Genomic DNA, 7,503 nt, shown 5'->3' on the forward strand with positions numbered 1-7,503 from the left:
CTGTTTCATCATACTTTATGTAACAGATTATATGCTGTGCTATGTGAAGATAGAGCTAAGAAAGACTTTAGACATGTTCAGAAAGGAATAACAAATGTGTACTAAACATAGGATATTTTTGAGAATTTAAGTGGCAATTATTTCTCATATGTTTCCCCCCCTTAATGTACAAAAAAAGATTATTAACACAATGCAAAATTCTTTCCCACCAAGTTGAGTCTGGGCTTTAGACTCCTGTATATCCTGACAAGAACTTCTTAAATTTTAACCACTTTTTGCCTGAAAATTTTGAACATGATCTGGACATATGGGTATATAAAATAGTATCCAAAGCAAATATTTATTGATAATAAGTAAATACATTTTTTAGAAAATTCTTTATATATCTATCACTTATTAAAGTTGAAAACTGATTTGTATATAAATAAAATTTGTACTATTATTGATTTTTTTAATTAAAAAAATTAGATCTGCGTTCAACAAGATAGTTCAGTGGATAAGGGATTTGCTGTTATAAGACCAAGGAGTAGAATTCTATCTCTGGAATTTACATAAAGTAATAGATAAGAAAGGACCTCACAAAGTCACTCTCTGACCTCGATCATGGACTAATATAAGCATATCATATATTCATATATATACACTCACGTACAGAAAAATCAGGTTAAATCTTGGCTGAATATTTAACACTATAGGATATAGGTAATCACAATGCTTTTCAGAGTTGATCAATATTTTTGTTTGATAATTGTTAGTGCTGAGAATTCCACTTTGTATAAATATGTAGGGCAGAAATAGCAGAAGTGTTTTCAGAAATTGTTAGAAGTTGTGTTCTAACCTGAAGTCAAAATTCAGTTAATGGACTCCTTAGGAGCTCAGTAGCAATGTTAAAAATCAAATATCCTAACATGCTACAACTAAAGAAATGCTCATTGGCTGGATGTGAGGGATGGTGGGAGGTCAGTGCAGCACTCATCATTCTTGCAACTGAACCACTGTGTTTCCAGAAAAGCAGAGGTTTTATGTGGCTAGCACGTTTCTGTACTTCACAGTTTACTCATGGATTTGATTCATGATGCTTCAGGCAGTGCATATTTGTGTTCTGTGGCCAGATAGCATGCTCAGTGTGAAGCATCTGTGTTGTGTGTTTAGAATTAAGGCTTTTTTGTGTGTGTCCCTCACATTCAGTTATGAGATTCCATTTGAAGTCAAGACCCACGGTTTAAAAAGCTGTGTTCTAGACATAGCCTTTAACAACCTGAGCAGGGTAGACATGCAATTAGTAATGGATTTTATCTTTTAGACTTAATCTTCTTTTTTCTCTTTTGCACTTTGATCTTACTTTCAGATGTCCATATCACAAAATATGAGTACATGTTGCTCTTTTGTTTTAGTAAAATGACTTTAAATATATATACATCTCTCTCTCTCCCCCTTTCCTTCTTTCACTCTCTCTATGTATATACATATATATGTGGGTGTGTGTATATATGTATATATTTATGTGTGTGCATATATATGTATATTTATATGTACATGTCATGTTGAGTTATGTGCATATGAGTGTAGGTGTTGTGGAGGCCAGAAAAGAGCATCAGATTCTTTGATGCTGGAGTCAAAGGTAGTTTTGAGCCACCTGATATAGGTGTTGAGAAGCATCCTCTCCTCTGGAAGGGCAATGCACACACACTGCAGAGCTTTAGCTTCAGCATTGCCTTTTGTCTTCTAAGTCAATCCTTGTTTTTTCACTTTTGTCAGATCTGTAGCTTGTTCAAGTTTCCATGTCATACAGGATGTCTGAGTTTTAAAGGTAACTGAAGTTACCCTTAGTCATAAAACATGCACTGGGATGATTTTATTCAGGCTCTTCATTTTATGAACAGATAAACTGGAAGCCCAAATAAATAAGTTATCCACAGAAACACAGGAAGAAAACATCAGGAGTGAAGCTCCTCTCCCAGACTCCTGATCTTGTTCTCAAATTTACAGTTTGCCAAGGTCAGATCAGTATGTACCAAGAGTAATAAGAATTGCAATAATTATGCAAAACTCATTACAATTAAGATAACTGCAGGACTTCTGTTTCTTTTGTTTGTATGTGGGAACCAGCACATGTCATCTTAAGAAATGATGTCTTGAGCAATTCCTTTATGTTCTAAGCTGCTTGTAGAACTTTTCAATTTCACAAATTGGATTTGACATTGTCAAAAATAGAATCTGAAGTCTGCTTTCTAGGGCACCCTCATTTTGGTTAGGGCATAGAGAGTGATGATGATCGCCATGGCTTTTCTTGTCTCTACCAGACTCTTTCAAAAGCTCCAGACTATTCTCCATTTCATAATACCTGCAAGATTAATTTGTGACATTAACCTTGAATTATTTTTAGTCTGCTGGGTCATGTTAATTCCCATACTTTTGTTTAACTCAAATTCTGTGTGCTCTTTTAGACAAAAGGTGTGTGTTCCAGTCCCCTTTGTGTGTGAACAGTTTCTCATGAGGCATGTACATGAGAATCTTCTGCACTAGTCAGGTAAGGTTAGATTGTCTCAGACTTTCAAGATCAGGAGAGCAGGAAAAAAAATCAACAAGAATAAATTCAAGAAAAAAGAAACCATTTACAAGACAAACACCTCCCAGTTGTCTATGTCTAAGTCTGTGTCTAAGAAAGTACCAACTCTTTTTCCTAAACAGATATCTTTAAAGAATGACTAAATTTTCTTGTGAACACTGTAATTGGGTCCTCTATCAAAATTTATGGCACTTTCACATGACAGAGAAAATGAAGCTAGTACAATAGACCAAAGGAAATTTTGATGAGAAACACTTTCTTGATGTGACTAGTAATTAGGTGAAGTTTAAAAGATGCTGGAAAAATTCCATCCTTTCATCTTCTAATTTTGAAGAAAGTTTAACAGCAGCAAATTGTCATGGCTACAGCAAAAAGACAGAAAATAATTTCAGTATGATTTAGTTAAATCTTGAGCTATACTTCTTAGACTAAACTAAAAGCCATGTAACTTAAGACACACAGAAGGGAAAAAATGGTTCCCCACATTGAGACCAACTTAAGCCCAATGTAATCTTGAGAACAGCTGGTCATCATCAGAAGTCCCTCTATTGGTACATGACATTTAATTTCTGTTTGCTGTATCCAAATCAGCTAATAGTTGGCCTATGTGCTCTTAATAGGTAAACAAGTACTTATCTGTCCTTGTAACTTTTTCAGGCAGTCCACTGATACATCTTTTAGGGACTTTACTCATTTAACAATTATTTAATGAACATCTATTATAAGTGATATAACATGTCACTAAAAACTGAGAAAGTCAAAAGCATAGCTTTCCAAAAACCTGTTTAACGTATGAAACAGATGAATAAACCATAATTTGTTTGCAAGAGAACCGGTTGCAAATCCTGCCTTAAGGCCTATAAAAGAGATAGCAGTGGGTCCTAAAAGCCTGGATTCTTAGAGAAGAGAAAGTGGGAAAAGATTCATGAGCTCAAGTTGCATATATAGAGGCATGGCAATTCAAAAGAGCATGCGCCATAGTCTGGCAGGGGCTCAAGGAGAGGCATAGGATTCATCCTAATGACCCAGCATTTGATAACTGTGTTCTGTCTGGAGACTTGAAGGATGTGGAAAGGGATGTGAAATAGTCTTTGCCTTTGCAGATTTTACAAAGTGACTCATGTCTCAACGTGTAGTTAGTGACCAAGCAGATGTCTCCTTTGTTTACTGACATCAATTCTTAAGGAACTTAGCTCAATGTTGATGACAGTCACCACGCTGGTGGCAAGGGAATCCACAAGGTGAGCAAGGCATACTCTGCCCATGTGCAAGGACCATGGGATGACAGACACTGACCAATCAGTGGTATTAGCTAAGAGAAATGTTGTTTGAAAGATTCTCTTTATTTACCTAGAATATAGAATGTATTGTCATTAGAGAGGACACTCATCTCTTTGTACAGGAATTCCCCCATGTTTGTATCCTTAGTTCAGTCTATATCAGTGCTTGCCAACCTGTAGATCATGATTCCTTTGGGGGGGGTGTCAAATTAACCTTTCATAGGGGTTGAATATTAGATATCCTACATATCAGATATTTACACTGTGATTCATAACAGTAGCAAAATTACAGTTATGAACTAGCAATGAAAGTAATTCACACTGTGTTAGGGATCAACACAGTGTGCGGTACTAAACGGTTGCAGCGTTAGGAATGTTGAGAACTCCCTGCTCTATGCTGTGGGCACATAGAGTTCATTTAAAGTCCACAAGAAAATGACTTGGGGAACAAGCTGTCTAAGCTCCTACCTCTTTAAGAACATTTGTTTCTCAGTGACCAACATCTCTCCTGAAGGGAAATCCCATATTACAATCTTGTGTGCTTAAAATTCTCTAGAGGTGGCTCTCTTTATTTTTGGCTATGTGATCTAAAGTTGAAATATTAAGGGTTCCTAATATTTCCTTTTCTAGGGGACCTTGTTATATCAGATAGCTTTTCATTTCTGTGATCAAAGTGCCTGACAGAGAGAAGCTAAAAGAGAAAGGATGTATTTTGGCTCATGTTTTTTAAAAGATGTATGATTTCGTGATCCAACGAGCTAGAGCAGAGTATCATTGGGGCTGTTGATTCTGCTGTACTTGTAGATGGACGGGAAAGAGAAGATGGAGCCTGGGTAATGGACTTCTGGTGTCCCCCTGCTCCCCACTCTCCTACCCTGTGACCTGCTCCCTCCAGGTTCTACCTTCCAAAGCTTTCACAACCCCTCAAAATCATCTGAGGAGATGATTCATATTTAAACTATACAAGCTTTGTTCCTGTCTGATTTTAAATGAAAATAAGGACATAACTACTCGTAGGTATGTTGTGGAAAAGAGTTTTGAGGCATTTGGAAGAGGAGAGAGGCAGCGGAGAACAAGGGAGGGTTGGGGGGGAGGGAAGAGAGAAGAGAAAGACACACACACACACACACACACACACATCCAGAGACAGAAACAGAGGGGTGGGAAGCACAAAGAGGCCAAGTGCAAGCCAGCCAGGGCCAAAGGAATGTGTGGCCAAAATGGCTGGGTTATATTATAGGAAAAGGAGAAGCGTAAGGGACGTGAAGTGAAGGTCAGCCAATGGGCTGGAGAGCTGTAGGTTATGGGCTGCATGAGAAGTGATGAGAGGAGTTGTAGCTACTGAGCAAGCTTTCCTGGCTTTTTCTGAGACCTGGCATATCTTAGATTTCTTCTCATATTAAAACAAGTCTGGGGATTTATTATAAAACTGAAAATACTTACACAGGATCCATCAATCATTCTTCTTGGTGTTTACTCAAATGAATCGAAGACTCATGTCCATCTTAAAACCTGCACACAAATGTTTCCAGTGGCTTTGTTGAATTTGCCAGATTGCTGGCAACTAAGATATCCTCCAACAGTTAGATTTTTGTCACCTTAAAGAATATGACTTCGGATAGAGCAAAGGGTTTATTTTGGGCATACAGATATTTTCCGTTGGCTCAAATGTGCAGGGCCAACTTTGATCACATGAATTAAACTAAACCATGGTACTGAGCAGGGAAAATTAGAATACTCTCAAATTTCGGTTGTTGGAGTACTTAATAAGATGAATTATTAGATCTTTTAAAATATTTTGAATCATTCTAGGTTTGAGCTGCATTCAACAGCTTTTACCAGTGTGACAGACTCACATTGCAATATCATAAAAAGGTGTTTCCCCAGAATAAATTCTTCTTCAAAAGGTATCCCCAGGATTCCAAGACCATCAGTGCTATTCTCCTCTGGGTACTGGCAGCCCTGCTCTGCCAGTCCCAGGTTGAAAGCCATTCTTAGTCTCTAAAGACAGAGAGTTTTGGATAAGCACTTGTCATTGACAAGCTTAGTTTCTCTCTCCTGATCATTATTCTCTATTTTATTTAGAAAACAATGCTAATGACTAGATTTAATCCTCATGGTGGTAAAATGTAGCAAAACGCATCTATTCCTGCTTTTCAGTACATTTGCTTTTGTGATGTATGAAGCATTAGTAGAATTGTTCGGAGGCTAGGCTGAGCCTGTGTGCTTTGATGATTTTTATTTATCTTCTATTCTTCAGTTCTTAGAAATGCTAACAAATGATATTAATTACTTTAAAATGTGCATATTTGCAAATGCAATACTGTACTTGCTTGAATCGGTGACAGCTCATAGTCCATGCAGGGTACAGCCTGATATTTTGCAGATGCTAATACCATATGGTATTATGCATGCAGAACTGTGTTTCTATGGTTTTGATGTTATGGGAAGTAGCAGGCTGTTTTCTTAATTTTCATAAGTTGCATATCCCCCTAAAGACTCATTATGAAAAGAAACGTTGAAGTGAGTGGTGTCATTACAAGATTGTTCTTGCTTGCCAACAAGCCACGCAAGGAGAAAAAAAAAATTCCTGACAATTTCTGAGATTCAATCATTAGAAATCACCTCTGAAATTAATGAGATGCTAGAAAAAGGAGCCAAACAGATTGTATCATATGCAGGGCTCCAAGGGGGCTATAAACCAGGACAAGTGATTTGCTGAGTGTAGGCAGTAGTTTTCATGATCAACCACTTTCTTGCTGCTACTTCTCCAGGATGAAACCAAGCAGATCCACAATTATAAGTACTCACATGAATACAGAACACTCTGACCTAGAGAAAACTGTAATTAAATTCACAGCTAAAACTTGAAGTTTTTACTCCCTCTTCCCTCTTTCCCTGCCTTTTTCCTTCTCTCTCTCTCTCTCCCCCTTCCTCCGTCCCTTCCCCCTCTCTGTCACACTCACATGCACGTGCACACATGAGCACATGGACAAAAAGCTAGAAGAGAAATTCCCCTACCTCCAAGGTACAACCCAGATTCTCCCCCACTGTTTTCCACTACCTCCCTGCTACATTGTCTCTACCTGCTGGGTGTCTTCAGGCAGGGCATACTTCTGTCTCCATGGAGACAGACAACCCTGAGGGTAAAGCCATCTGGACTCAAACCTCACCCCAACCCCCTACTTCCTGGGATCCATCTGTTTTTGATCATAGAGCAGAGAGGTAGAGAACTTACCTTCTCTCTAGTAAAGCAAGAAATTGTTGGCCACCTGAAATCCTCACTCCCTGTGGTCCTGAATGCAGCAGGCAGAAAACTGGAAAGAACACCTTTTGTTTCCTGTGGGGTTAGGAGAGCAGCCCGTTTGCTGGGAGGATACACATAGCAAAGAGAGACTCAACAACAGCAAGGAGAAAATTGTCACTCTTGAAAAGGTCCACCAAGCTGTCCAACTGTTAAGGCGACAGGTTAACTAGAAATCCAAGAAATGTGTGGAGATCAGGTGCCTCCTCCTCCTCCTTATAATGCACAGTTATTCTAAGCAGAGAGACGTTAAAACATGCACAGATGTTGTTTGTTAATGAGTAGAGGAGCCAGGTGATGCCTGCAAATGCTTATTTTACTGAAGAGGCCTGCATATCTGCAGAAAAAGC

General features: G+C 38.4%; 1 long non-coding RNA gene across 1 annotated transcript; it reads right to left on the bottom strand.

The window, feature by feature from the left end:
• Positions 1 to 2,849: 2,849 nt before the first annotated feature.
• LOC116094022 lies at positions 2,850 to 7,177 on the bottom strand. Its single transcript, XR_004119935.1, has 3 exons — positions 7,088 to 7,177; positions 5,293 to 5,361; positions 2,850 to 2,931 (listed from the first exon to the last, which is right to left on the bottom strand). It is a non-coding gene; the product is annotated as an uncharacterized LOC116094022 (long non-coding RNA).
• Positions 7,178 to 7,503: the final 326 nt, after the last annotated feature.

This window comes from Mastomys coucha, unplaced genomic scaffold (assembly GCF_008632895.1).
Source record: "Mastomys coucha isolate ucsf_1 unplaced genomic scaffold, UCSF_Mcou_1 pScaffold16, whole genome shotgun sequence".
Lineage (NCBI taxonomy): Eukaryota > Metazoa > Chordata > Mammalia > Rodentia > Muridae > Mastomys > Mastomys coucha.